Source organism: Chiloscyllium plagiosum, unplaced genomic scaffold (assembly GCF_037043375.1).
Source record: "Chiloscyllium plagiosum isolate Xiang-an unplaced genomic scaffold, Cpla_swu_hap1 HiC_scaffold_16, whole genome shotgun sequence".
NCBI classification, from domain to species: Eukaryota; Metazoa; Chordata; class Chondrichthyes; order Orectolobiformes; family Hemiscylliidae; genus Chiloscyllium; species Chiloscyllium plagiosum.
This window is the reverse complement of record NW_028270154.1, coordinates 20069009-20081918: the sequence shown is the minus strand read 5'-3', so window position 1 is coordinate 20081918 and position 12910 is coordinate 20069009. Positions and strand designations below refer to the sequence as shown.

At 43.5% G+C, this 12910-nt stretch overlaps 1 protein-coding gene across 4 annotated transcripts in view; it reads left to right on the top strand.

Moving 5' to 3' along the window:
- glra1 (glycine receptor, alpha 1) overlaps positions 1-12910 on the top strand; it is a 168825-nt gene that overhangs the window by 114232 nt on the left and 41683 nt on the right. The gene's annotated exons all lie outside the window — the stretch shown is intronic.

Below are 12910 nucleotides of genomic sequence, written 5' to 3'. Positions count from 1 at the left end.
GGAGTTTCTCCAAGAAATAAAACTTAACTGTGGCCATTTGTGCACTGAAATGTGACTTTGTGCCCAGATGAAGTTTAGATAGAAGACTCCAAGCTAATTTCTTTCTATCCACTCTCTGTTCCCCATTAGCATTTTGAAAAGTCACCCAAATTGGCCTTTGTATTCCCAAAACTTTCAGATGCTAATGTGAGTATATGTAATCTCTCAACATAATGTAACCCTTGGAGGCCAGGTATTCTGCCAAGTCTGTGCTACACTCGCTCCAAGATCAATATGTCGTTGCCCAGGTGTAATGCACAGAACTATTCATATTATCCCTGGCACAGTCGAACCAGAGTTTTGAATAACCAAAGCATAACTTTGTGAATTCTAGTCTCCAATATATGAAGGGCAGCATTCCTTTTTGATTATTTACTTACTGTTCCTGTTCATCACATATTAATGATCCATCTTTATGTCTTCTGCAAATTTTGACATGGAATTTTTTATCGTAATAGCTAAGTTGGTTATAAATATGATAATTAGTTGAGCATTGAGCACAGATCTTTGTGACACTCCACTAGTCATATTCTGCCAATTGGAGCACATAGCTATTATCCCAACTCTTTGTCTCAGCTAATTAGCCACTCAGCTAATTTTCTATTCAGGTAAGTACTTGGCTTTCAATTTCAAAGGCTTCAAATTTAATGGCCTCCAATGAGGGATTTTCTTAAATGCTGTCTGGAAGTCCACATAAAATATCTCCTATGCTCATTTTCCTGTCTCTTACTTTAATCACCTCTTCAAAATCTTCAATCAGTTCTTCAGGCATAATCTACCTGCTACAAATCTACCCTGACTCTATCTCTGGCCATCTGAAAATGTTCAACCTGTTCAGTCTCGCTGTCCTTAGTTCCAGACACTTACTAGCATAGTACCAAAAGATGTTAAGTGACCTGTTGACACTGACCTGAGTTTCTTCTGTCAGCTTTCCTAAATGACAGAGTGATGTGCATAATTTTTCAATCTTTAAAAACTTTGAAAGATTAAGGTTAAGATATTTGCAATGTTCTTCTTTTGGACTCTTTCATGTATTTGCCCATATTGATGTGAATTGGCTAAAATTATTGCAGCTTCATACATACTTTACAAGTCTGCTAAGTTAGCACCTCATCAAGTCAGGGCAGATAATATTCTGACCCAACCAATCATAAAGTCACAGTCATAGAGATGTACAGCAAGGAAACAGATCCTTCGATTCAACTTGACCATGCCGACTAGATATCCTAAATAAGTTTAGTCCCATTTGCCACCATTTGGCCCATATTCCTCTAAATGATTCCTACTCATAACCTTGTAGGGTTGCCTCTTAAATATTGTAAATGTATCAGCCTCCACAACTTCCATACATGTATCGCCATCCACATGAAAAATTTGCCCCTTGGGTCGCTTTTAAATCTTTCCCCTCTTGCCTTAAACCTATGTCCGCTACTTCTGGACTCCCCCATCCACAGAGAAAAGACCTTGTCTATTCATCCAATTCATGCCCCTCATGATTTTATAAACTTCTGTAAGGTCACCTCTCAGCCCTTGATACTCCAGGGAAAATCGCTCCAGCCTATTTAGCCTCTTCTTATAGCTCAAACCCTCCACCCTGACAGCATCCTTGTTAATCTTTTTTGAACCCTTACAATTTTTACCTCATTTTTCCTATAGCAGGGAGACCAGAACTGAACATAATATTCCAAAAGTGGCCTAACCAAGATGCTGTACAGCCGCATCATGAACTACAAGCTCCGATACTCAATGCACTGATCAAAATAATCAAAAGATATTTCATTGTTTTATGAGATATTTGTATCATCGATAGTCACAGGTGAGGTGCCGGAAGACTGGAGGTTGGCAAACGTGGTGCCATTGCTTAAGAAGGGTGGTAAAGACAAGCCAGGGAACTATAGACCGGTGAGCCTGACTTTGGTGGTGGGCAAGTTGTTGGAGGGAATCCTGAGGTACAGGACGTACATGTATTTGGAAAGGCAAGGACTGATTTGGGATTGTCAACATGGCTTTGTGCATGGGAAATCATGTCCCACAAACTTGATTGAGTTTTTTGAAGAAGTAACAAAGAGGATTGATGAGGGCAGAGTGGTAGATATGATCTACATGGACTTCAGTATGGCATTTGACAAGGTTCCACATGGGAGACTGATTAGCAAGGTTAGATCTCATGGAATACAGGGAGAACTAGACATTTGGATACAGAACTGGCTCAAAGGTAGAAGACAGAGGGTGGTGTGGAGGGTTGTTTCTCAGACTGGAGGCCTGTGACCAGTGGAGTGTCACAAGGATTGGTGTTGGGTCCTCTACTTTTTGTCATTTACATAAATTATTTGAATGCGAGCATAAGAGGTACAGTTAGTAAGTTTGCAGATGACACCAAAATTGGAGGTGTAGTGGACAGCGAAGAGGGTTACCTCAGATTACAACAGGATCTGTACCAGATGGGCCAATGTGCTGAGAAGTGGCAGATGGAGTTTAATTCAAATAAATGCGAGGTGCTGCATTTTGGGAAAGCAAATCTTAGCAAGACTTATACACTTAATGGTAAGGTCCTCGGGAGTGTTGCTGAACAAAGAGACCTTGGAGGGCAGGTTCATAGCTCCTTGAAAATAGAGTCGCAGGTAGATAGGATAGTGAAGAAGGCGTTTGGTATGCTTTCCTTTATTGGTCAGAGTATTGAGTATAGGAGTTGGGAGGTCATGTTGCAGCTGTACAGGACATTGGTTAGGCCACTGTTGGAATATTGCGTGCAATTCTGGTTTCCTTCCTATCGGAAAGATGTTGTGAAACTTGAAAGGGTTCAGAAAAGATTTACAAGGATGTTGCCAGGGTTGGAGGATCTGAGCTACAGGGAGAGGCTGAACCGACTGGGGCTGTTTACCCTGGAGCGTTGGAGGCTGAGGGGTGACCTTATAGAGCTTTACAAAATTATGAGGGGCATGGGTAGGATAAATAGACAAAGTCTTTTCCCTGGGGTCGGGGAGTCCAGAACTAGAGGGCATAGGTTTAGGGTGAGAGGGGAAAGATATAAAAGAGACCTAAAGGGCAACTTTTTCACGCAGAGGGTGGTACGTGTATGGAATGAGCTGCCAGAGGATGCGATGGAGGCTGGTACACTTGCAACATTTAAGAGGCATTTGGATGGGTATATGAATAGGAAGGGTTTGGAGGGATAGGGGCCGGTGCTGGCAGGTGGGACTAGATTGGGTTGGGATATCTGGTCAACATGGACAGGTTGGACCGAAGGGTCTGTTTCCATGCTGTACATCTCTATGACTTTATGACTCTATGAAAAAATGAGCATTCTTTACATAACTTCCAATGAATATCTTGAGTATCACTGCCCTGCAAACAAAGAGATTTTATCCAAGTATTATAGTTTCTCCATGAATAATGAAAATTGCTGGAACTACTCGCTCTGTGTGCCGCTTAACTGAGACTGCACTTCACAATGTAGCAGGTTTCCAACCACTGTCTTCTTGAAATGTAATGATCTACAGAGACTACTTGGTCTCGTCTGGTAGGGAAAAAACACTCACTGTGATCTAGCCTCCATAACTCTCTGAGGTGGAGAACTCCAGATTTTCTCAACTGTTTTGGACCAGACCAAACCCCCTCAAAACATGTTAAGGAGACAGCCTAGATCTTAATTCAAGATGACTTGTCCAGTCACATTACCGCTGTGCCATTATCGAGGACAACTTTCTGTGCTGTAGATCTCTGTACATCCATCTGTAACTCTGTCTTTCCCAAGCAATATTCCCTCGTAGGCACCTTATGTCCTCATCACCACATGCCCTCCCACCTATTTTTGTATTGTCAGCAAATTTGAACACAATACACTCTCTTCCCCCATTCAAGTTATTAGTATAGACAGTAAATAATGAACAAACTAGGACATATACTTGTGGCACTCCACTAGACACATCTTTCCAACCAAAAGAAAAGATCCAATAAGCCTGAAACTCTGTTTTCTCTGTAGCAAGCAATCTTCAAGGCCATGCCAGTTATTCCCAATACCATGAACACCCACCTTGAGCAATTAACCTGCTCTCACTACATTCTGTCAAATCTTCAGAAGCTGTTATCCACTTATGCTCTCGTACAGTTTCGGAATCTTGTGTCCCCACTCTCTAATTCAGTTTCAGAATCTTCTCTCCTCACTTTCTCATGTAGTTTCAGAATCTTGTGTCTCCATTCTCGCATGCAGTTTCAGAATCGGAGGTCCCCACCCCGTCAATCAGTTTCAGAATCTTCTGTCCCCACTCTCTCATGCAGTTTTAGAATATTCTCTCCCACACTCTCTGCAGTTTCAGAATCTTCTGTCTATACTCGTTCATGCAGTTTCAGAATTTGATGTTGACATCCCTCACTCAGTTTGAGAATCTTCTGTCCGCAATCTGTCATTCAGTTTCAGATCTGCTATCCTCACTCACTCATGGAATTTCAGAATCTGCTCTCCCCACACTCTCATGTAGTTTCAGAATTATCTGTCTCCACTCTCTCATTCAGTTTCAGAATCTGTTGTCCCTACCCTCTCATTCAGTTTCAGAATCTTCTGTCTCCTCTCTCTGCAGTTTCAGAATCTGCTGTCCCCACTCTCATTCAGTTTCAGAATCTGCTGGCCCTCACTCTCATTAAGTTTTAGAAAATGCTGTCTTAACCCTATCATTCATTTTAAGAATATTCTGTCTTCACTCTCTCATTCAGTTTCAGAATCTGCTGTTCGCATACTTCTTGTGCAGTTTCAGAATCTGATGTCCCCACTCTCTCATTCAGATTCAGAATCTGCTTTCCCCACTCTCTTATTCAGTTTCAGAATCTGATGTACCCACTCTCTCATTCATTTTCAGAATCTTCTGTCTGCTCGTTCTGCAGTTTCAGAATCTGTTGAGCCTACTCTCTCATTTAGTTTCAGAATCGACTTTCTCCAGTCTGCCATACAGTTTCAGAATCTGATGTATCCACCCTCTCAATCAGTTTCAGAATCTGATGTCCCCACTCTCTCATTCAGTTCCAGAATCTGATGTCTCCAATCTCTTTCATTCACTTTCAGAATCGTCTAGCACGACTCTGCCATTCAGTTTCAGAATCTGATGTGCCCAGTCTCTTGTGCAGTTTCAGAATCATATGTCTTCTCTCTCTCATTCAGTTTCAGAATCTGCTGCCGCACACTCTTGTGCAGTTTCAGAACCTCATGTCCCCACTCTGACATTCAGTTTCAGAATCATCTGACTCCATTCCCTCATTTAGTTTCAGAATTTTCTGTCCTCACTCTCCCATTCAGTTTCAGAATCTTCTGTCCCCACTCTCCCATTCAGTTTCAGAATCTTCTGTCCCCACTCTGTCATTCAGTTTCAGAATTTTTTGTCCCCACTCTCCCATTTAGTTTCAGAATCTTCTGTCCCCACTCTGTCATTCAGTTTCAGAATCTTCTGTCCCCACTCTCCCATTCAGTTTCAGATTCTTCTGTCCCCACTCTGTCATTCAGTTTCAGAATCTGATGTCTCCACTCTCTCATTCAGTTTCAGTATCGTCAGTCCCTACTCTCTCATTCACTTTCAGATTCTGTTGTTCCCCACCCGCTCATTCATTTTCAAAATCTCCTGTCTCCTCTCTCTCTGCAGTTTCAGAATCTTCTGTCCCCACTCTCTCATTCAGTTTTAGCATCGTCAGTCTATACTCTGACATTCATTTTCAGAATCTGATGTCCATACTATCTCATTCAGTTTCAGAATCTGCTGCCCCACACTCTCAACAAGTTTTAGAAATTGCTCTCCCCACCCTCTCATTCAGTCTCAGAATCTGATGTCCCCATTCTCTCATGCAGTTTCAAAACCTGATGTCCCCACCCTCTCATTCAATTTCATAATCTGCTGTCTCCAATCGCTCCTTCATTTTCAGAATCTTCTGTCCCCACTCTCTCATTCAGTTTCAGAATCTGCTTTCCCCACTCTAGTGTGGTTTCAGAATCATATGTCACCACTCTCTCATTCAGTTTCAGAACCTGGTGTCCCCATACTCTTGTGCAATTTTAGAATGTGATGTCCCCACTCTGACATTCAGTTTCAGAATCTTCTGTCTCCACGCTCTCATTCAGTTTCCGAATTTGATGTCTACACCTGCTTAGTATGCAGATGCCAGAGATCAGAATCAAACATGTGGTGCTGGAAAAGCGCAGCCAGTAGGCAGCATCCGAGGAGCAGGAGGATCGAAGTTTCGGCATAAGCCCTTCATCAGGAAAGGTGCTTGTGGGTCAGTGCTGTGAGATACTTGGGTGGGGGGATGGTGCTGAAGGGGAGGTAGCTGGGAAAGCGATTGGGTGGATGAAGGTGAGGGAGAAGGTGATAGGTCAGATTTGGCAGTGATGGACAGGTCTGGAGGGCAGTGCCAAGTTGGTGGCTTGGAACTGGGGTAATGAAATGATCTCTGAAATGATCCACAAGAGGGCATCCTGTCTCCATGATGTAGAGGAGACCAATGTCAACATCTCTGGGACACCCGCACCCAGCAACCCCACTGCCCCGTGGCTGAACACGTCAACTCCCCCTCCCACTCCGTCAATGGCATGCAGATCCTCCACCGACAAAACTTTACCACCCGACGCCTGGAGGAGGAATGCCTCATATTCCGCCTTCAGACCCTGCAACCACATGGGATAAATGTGGATTTCAGCAGCTTCCTTATTTCCCCTCACCCCACATTATCCCAGTCCCAAACCTCCAACTTGGCACCGTCCTCCGGACCTGTCCATCACTGCTAACTCTGACCTATAACCTTCTCCCACATCTTCATCCACCTGTCGCTTTCCCAGATACACCACCACAAACCTACAGCCCTCCCATTTATCTCTCAGCGCGACGCATACGCATCATTCCTGATGAAGGGCTTATGCCCGAAATGTCGATTTTCTTGCTCCTTGGATGCTGCCTACCCGGCTGTGCTTTTCCAGCATCACACTCCCGACTCTACGCCTGTTTATTCACTTTCTGAATCTGACGTCTGAACCCTCTCATTCAATTTCATAATCTGTTGTCTCCAATCTCTCCTTCATTTTCAGAATCTTCTGTCCCCAATCTCTTATTCAGTTTCAGCATCATCGGTCTCTACTCTCATTCAGTTTCAGAACCTGCTGTGCCCACTTTCTCATTCAGTTTCAGAATCTATGTCCCCACCCTCTCATTCAGTTTCAGAATCTGCTATCCCCACTCTCTCTTTCAGTTTCAGTGTCATCTGTCTCTACTTTGTCATTAAGTTTCAGAATCTGCAGTCCCTACTCTCGTGCAGTTTCAGAATCTGCTGTTCTCACTCTCTCATTCAGTTTCAGAATCTTTTGTCTCCTCTCTCTGCAGTTTCAGGCTCTGCTGTGCCCACACTCTCATTCAGTTTCAGAATTTAATGACTCCACACTCTCTTTCAGTTTCAGTATCATCTGTCTCTACTCTGTCATTCAGTTTCAGAATCTGCAGTCTCCACACTCTCATTCAGTTTCAGAATCTTTTGTCTCCTCTCTCTGCAGTTTCAGGCTCTGCTGTGCCCACACTCTCATTCAGTTTCAGAATTTAGTCTACACCCGCTTAGGAGAAAGTGAGGACTGCAGATGCTGGAGATCAGAGTCAAGCATGTGGTGCTGGAAAAGCACAGCCAGTCAGGCAGCATCCAAGGAGCAGGAGGATCGACGTTTTGTGCATAAGCCCTACATCAGGAATGAGGCTTGTGCTTTGAGATAAATGGAAGGGGGGATGGTGTTGGAGGAAAGTTGCTAGGAAAGCGATAGGTGGATGACAGTGAGGGAGAAGGTGATAGGTCAGAGTTAGCATTGATGGACAGGTCTGGAGGGTGGTGCTGAGTTGGATGCTTGGAACTGGGATAATGAAATGTTCTCTGAAACGATCTGCAAGAGGGCATTCTGTCTCCCTGATGCAGAGGACACCGGTGTCAACATCGCTGGGACACCCACACCTACCAAACTCACCGCCCCGTGGTTGAACACATCAACTCCCCCTCCCACTCTGTCAAGAACATGCAGATCCTGAGCCTCCTCCACTGCCAAATCTTTACCACCTGATGCTTCATATTCTGCTTTGGGACCCTGCAACCACAGGGGTTAAATGTGGATTTCAACAGCTTCCTCATTTCCCCTCACCCCACATTATCCAAGTCCCAAACCTCCAACTCAGCACTGCCCTCCAGAACCGATATCCCCACTCTCTCATTCAGTTTCAGAATCTGCTATCTTGACTTTCTGATTCAGTATCAGGATCTGCTATCCCTACCTGTTATTCAGTTTCAGAATTTTCTGTCTCCACTCTCTCATTCAGTTTCAGAATCTGCTGTTCCGCGCACTCTCATGCTATTTCAGAATCTGATGTCCCCACTCTCTCATGTAGTTTCAGAATCTTCTGACTCCAATCTCTCGTGCAGTTTCGGAATCTGATGTCACCAACCTCTCATTCAGTTTCAGAATCTGATTCCCCACACTCTCATTCAGTCTCAGAACCTGCTTTTCCCACTCTACTAGTCACTTTAAGAATCTGATGTCCAAACTCTCTCATTCAGCTTCAGAATTTGCTGTACCCAGTCTCACATCCATTTTCAGAAACTTCTGTTACCTCTCTCCCTGCAGTTTCAGAGTCTGCTGTGCCCACTGTCTCATTCTGTTTCTGAATCATCTGTCTCCACTCAGTCATGCAGTTTCAGAACCTCATGTCGCCATTCTCTCATTCAGTTTCAGAATCTTCTGTCTCCTCTCCTTCTGCAGTTTCAGAATCGTCTGTCTCGACTCTGTCATACAGTTTTAAAATCTGATGTGCCCACTCTCCCGTGCAGTTTCAGAATCTAACATCTCCACTCCCTCATTCATTTTCAGAATCTGCTCTCCCCACATTCTCGTGCAGTTTCAGAATCTGATGTCCCCAATCTCTCATTCAGTTTCAGAATCTTCTATCTCCACTCTCTCATGTAGTTCCAGAATTTTCTGTTTCCACCCTCTCATTCAGTTTCAGAATCTGCTGTCCCCACCCTCTCATTCTGTTTCAAAATCTTCTGTCTCCACTCTTTCAGTCAGCTTCAGAATCTGCAGTCCCCATTCTCTCATGCGGTTTTGGAATCTCTCTCTCTCGCTCTCTCTCTCTCTCTCATTCAGTTTCAGAATAGGCTGTGCCCACTCTCTCAGTCAGTTTCAGAATGTGCAGTTCACGCACTCTCATGTAGTTTTCAGAATCTGATGTCCCCACCCTTTCATTCAGTTTCAGAATCGTCTGTCTCCTCTCTTTGTGCAGTTTCAGATTCTGTTGTGCCCACTCTCACATTCAGTTTCAGAATCTTCTGTCTTCAGTCTCTCATTCAGAATTGTCCATCTCTACTCTGTCATTCAGTTTCAGAATCTGCTGTCCCCATTCTCTCGTACTGTTTCAGAATCTGATGTTGCCACTCTCTCATTCATTTTCAGAATCTTCTGTCTCCTCTCTCCCTGCGGTTTCAGAATCTGATGTATCTACTCTATCATTCCATTTCAGAATCTGCTGTCCCCACTCTCTCGTACTGTTTCAGAATCTGATGTTGCCACTCTCTCATTCATTTTCAGAATCTTCTGTCTCCTCTCTCCCTGCGGTTTCAGAATCTGATGTATCTACTCTATCATTCCATTTCAGAATCTGCTGTCCCCACTCTCTCGTACTGTTTCAGAATCTGATGTTGCCACTCTCTCATTCATTTTCAGAATCTTCTGTCTCCTCTCTCCCTGCGGTTTCAGAATCTGATGTATCTACTCTATCATTCCATTTCAGAATCTGCTGTCCCCACTCTCTCGTACTGTTTCAGAATCTGATGTTGCCACTCTCTCATTCATTTTCAGAATCTTCTGTCTCCTCTCTCTCCGCAGTGTCAGAATCTAATGTCCCCATCCTTTCATTCCGTTTCAGAATCTGATGACCCCATGTTCAGTTTCAGAAACTGCTTTCGCCACTCTCTCATTCTGTTTCAGAATGTTCTGTCTCCACTCATTCATTCCGTTCCACAATCTGATGTCTCCAGTCACTCATTCAGTTTCAGAATCTGGTGTCCATACTCTCTCATTCAGTTACAGAATCTGATGTCTCCACTCTCTCGTGCAATTTCAGAATCTGATATCTCCACTCTCTGATTAGGTTTCAGAATCTGTTGTGTCCATTCTCTCATTCAGTTTCAAAATCTGTTGTCCTCACTCTCTCAGGCAGTTTCAGAATCTTCTGCCTCTACTCTTTGACCAGGTTTCAGAATGTGCTGTACCCACTGTCTCATTCAGTTTTAGAATCCTGTGTCTCCATCTCTCATTCAGTTTCACAATCCTCTGTCTCTGCAGTTTCAGAATCTGATGTCCTCATCCTCTTATTCCGTTTCAGAATCTGATGTCCCCACTGTCTCATGCAGTTTCAGAATCTGTGTCCCTATTCTATCATTCATTTTCAGAATTTTCTGTCTGCTCTCCCTCTCTCATGCAGTTTCAGAATCTGCTATACCCACTATCTCATGCAGTTTCAGTATCTTCTGTCTCAACTACCCCTCATTGAGTTTCACTATATTCTGTCTCCACTTTCTCATTCAGTTTAGTAATCCTCTGTCTCCTCTCTCTCTCTGCAGTTTCAGAATCTGATGTCCCCACTCACTCATTTAGTTTCAGAATTGTCTGTCCACATCCGCTCATTTAGTTTCACAATCTTATGACCCACTCTCTCGTACAGTTTCAGAATTTGATGTATCCACCCTCTCATTCAGTCTCAAAATCTGCTTTACCCACTCTCTCATTCAGTTTCAGAATCAGTTGTCCCCATTCTCTCGTGCGGTTTCAGAAACTGATGTCTCAACTCTCTGATTAAGTTTCAGAATCTTCTGTCTCCACTCTCTCATTCAGTTTCAGAATCGAATGTCCCCACACTCTCATTCAGTTTCAGAATTGTCTGTCCACACCCGCTCATTTAGTTTCACAATCTTATGACCCACTCTCTCGTGCAGTTTCAGAATTTGATGTACCCACCCTCTCATTCAGTCTCAAAATCTGCTTTACCCACTCTCTCATTCAGTTTCAGAATCAGTTGTCCCCATTCTCTCATGCAGTTTCAGAATCTGATGTCTCCACTCTCTGATTAAGTTTCACAATCTACTGTGCCCACTCTCCCATTTAGTATCACAATCTGCTGTCTCCATTTTCTCAAGCAGTTTCAGAATCGTCTGTCTCTACTTTGTCATTCAGTTTCAGAATCTGATGTCCCCACTCTCTAATTCAGTTTCAGAAACTGATGTCCAAACTCTTTCATTCAGTTTTGGAATTTGCTGTGCTCACTTTCCCATTCAGTTTCAGAATCTGATCTCCCCACTCTCTCAATCATTTTCAGAATATTCAGTCTCCTCTCTGCAGATTCAGAATTTTCTGTCTCCACTCTCTCATGCAGTTACAGATTCTGCAGTCCCTACTCTCTCATTCAGTTTCAGAATCTGCTGTCTCCACTCTCTCATACAGATACAGAAGCTACTGTCCCCACCCTCTCATTCAGTTTCAGAATCCTCTGACTCCACTCTCTCATGCAGTTTCACAATCTGATGTCCATACCCTCTCATGCAGTTTCAGAATCTGCTGTCCCAAATCTCTCATGCTGTTTCAGAATCTGATGTCCCTACACCCTCTTATTCAGGTTCAGAATCTAATGTATCCACCTCTCATATTGTTTTAGAATCTGATGTTGCCACTCTCTCATTGAGTTTCAGAGTCTTCTGTCTTCACGAGCTCATTCATTTTAAGAATCTTCAGTTTCCTCTCTGTCTGCAGTTTCAGTATCTGATGTCCCCATCCTCTCATTCCATTTCAGAATCTGATGTCCCCACTTTCTCATGTAGTTTCAGAATCCTCTGTCACCTCTCTCTCGTGCAGTTTCAGAATCTGTTGTCCACATCCTCTTATTCAGGTTCAGATTCTGATGTATCCAATCTATCATTCAGTTTCAGAATCTGTTGTCCCCACTCTCTCATATTGTTTCAGAATCTGATGTTGCCAGTCTCTCATTAGTTTCAGAATCGGCTGTGCTCACTCTTTCATTCAATTTCAGAATCTGCTGTACCCACCCTCTCGTTGAGTTTCAGAATCTTCTGTTGCCTCTCTCTCGAGCAGTTTCACACTGATGTCCATACCCTCTTATTCAGTTTCAGAATCTTCTGTCTCCACTCTCTCATCGATTTTCAGAATATTCTAGTCTCCTCTCTCTCAGCAGTTTCAGAATCTAATGTCTCCATCCATTCATTCTGTTTCAGAATCTGATGTCCCCACCCTCATGTTCAGTTCCAGAAACTGCTTTCGCCACTCTCGCATTCAGTTTCAGATTATTCTGTCTCCACTCACGCATTTCATTTCAGAATCTGATGTCTCCACTCTTTCATTCAGTTTCAGAATCTTCTGTCTCCACTCTCTCATTCAGTTTCAGAATCTGATATCCACATTGTCCAATTCAGTTTCAGAACCAGACGTCCCCACTCTCTCATGAAGTTTCAGAAACTTCTGTCTCTGCTCTGTCACTCACTTTCAGAATCTGATGTCCCCACCCTCTCATTCAATTTCATAATCGTCTGTCTCTACTCTCTCATTGATTTTCAGAATCTTCTATCTCTGATGTTGCCACTCTCCCATTCAGTTTCAGAATCTGCAGTACCCACACTCTCATTGAGTTTCAGAATCTTCTGTCTCCACTAACTCATTCATTTTCAGAATCTTCAGTTTCCTCTATCTCTGCAGTTTCAGAATCTGATGTCCTCATCCTCTCATTCCGTTTCAGAATCTGATGTCCCCACTGTCTCATGAAGTTTCAGAATCCTCTGTCTCCACTCTCTCGTGCAGTTTCACAAT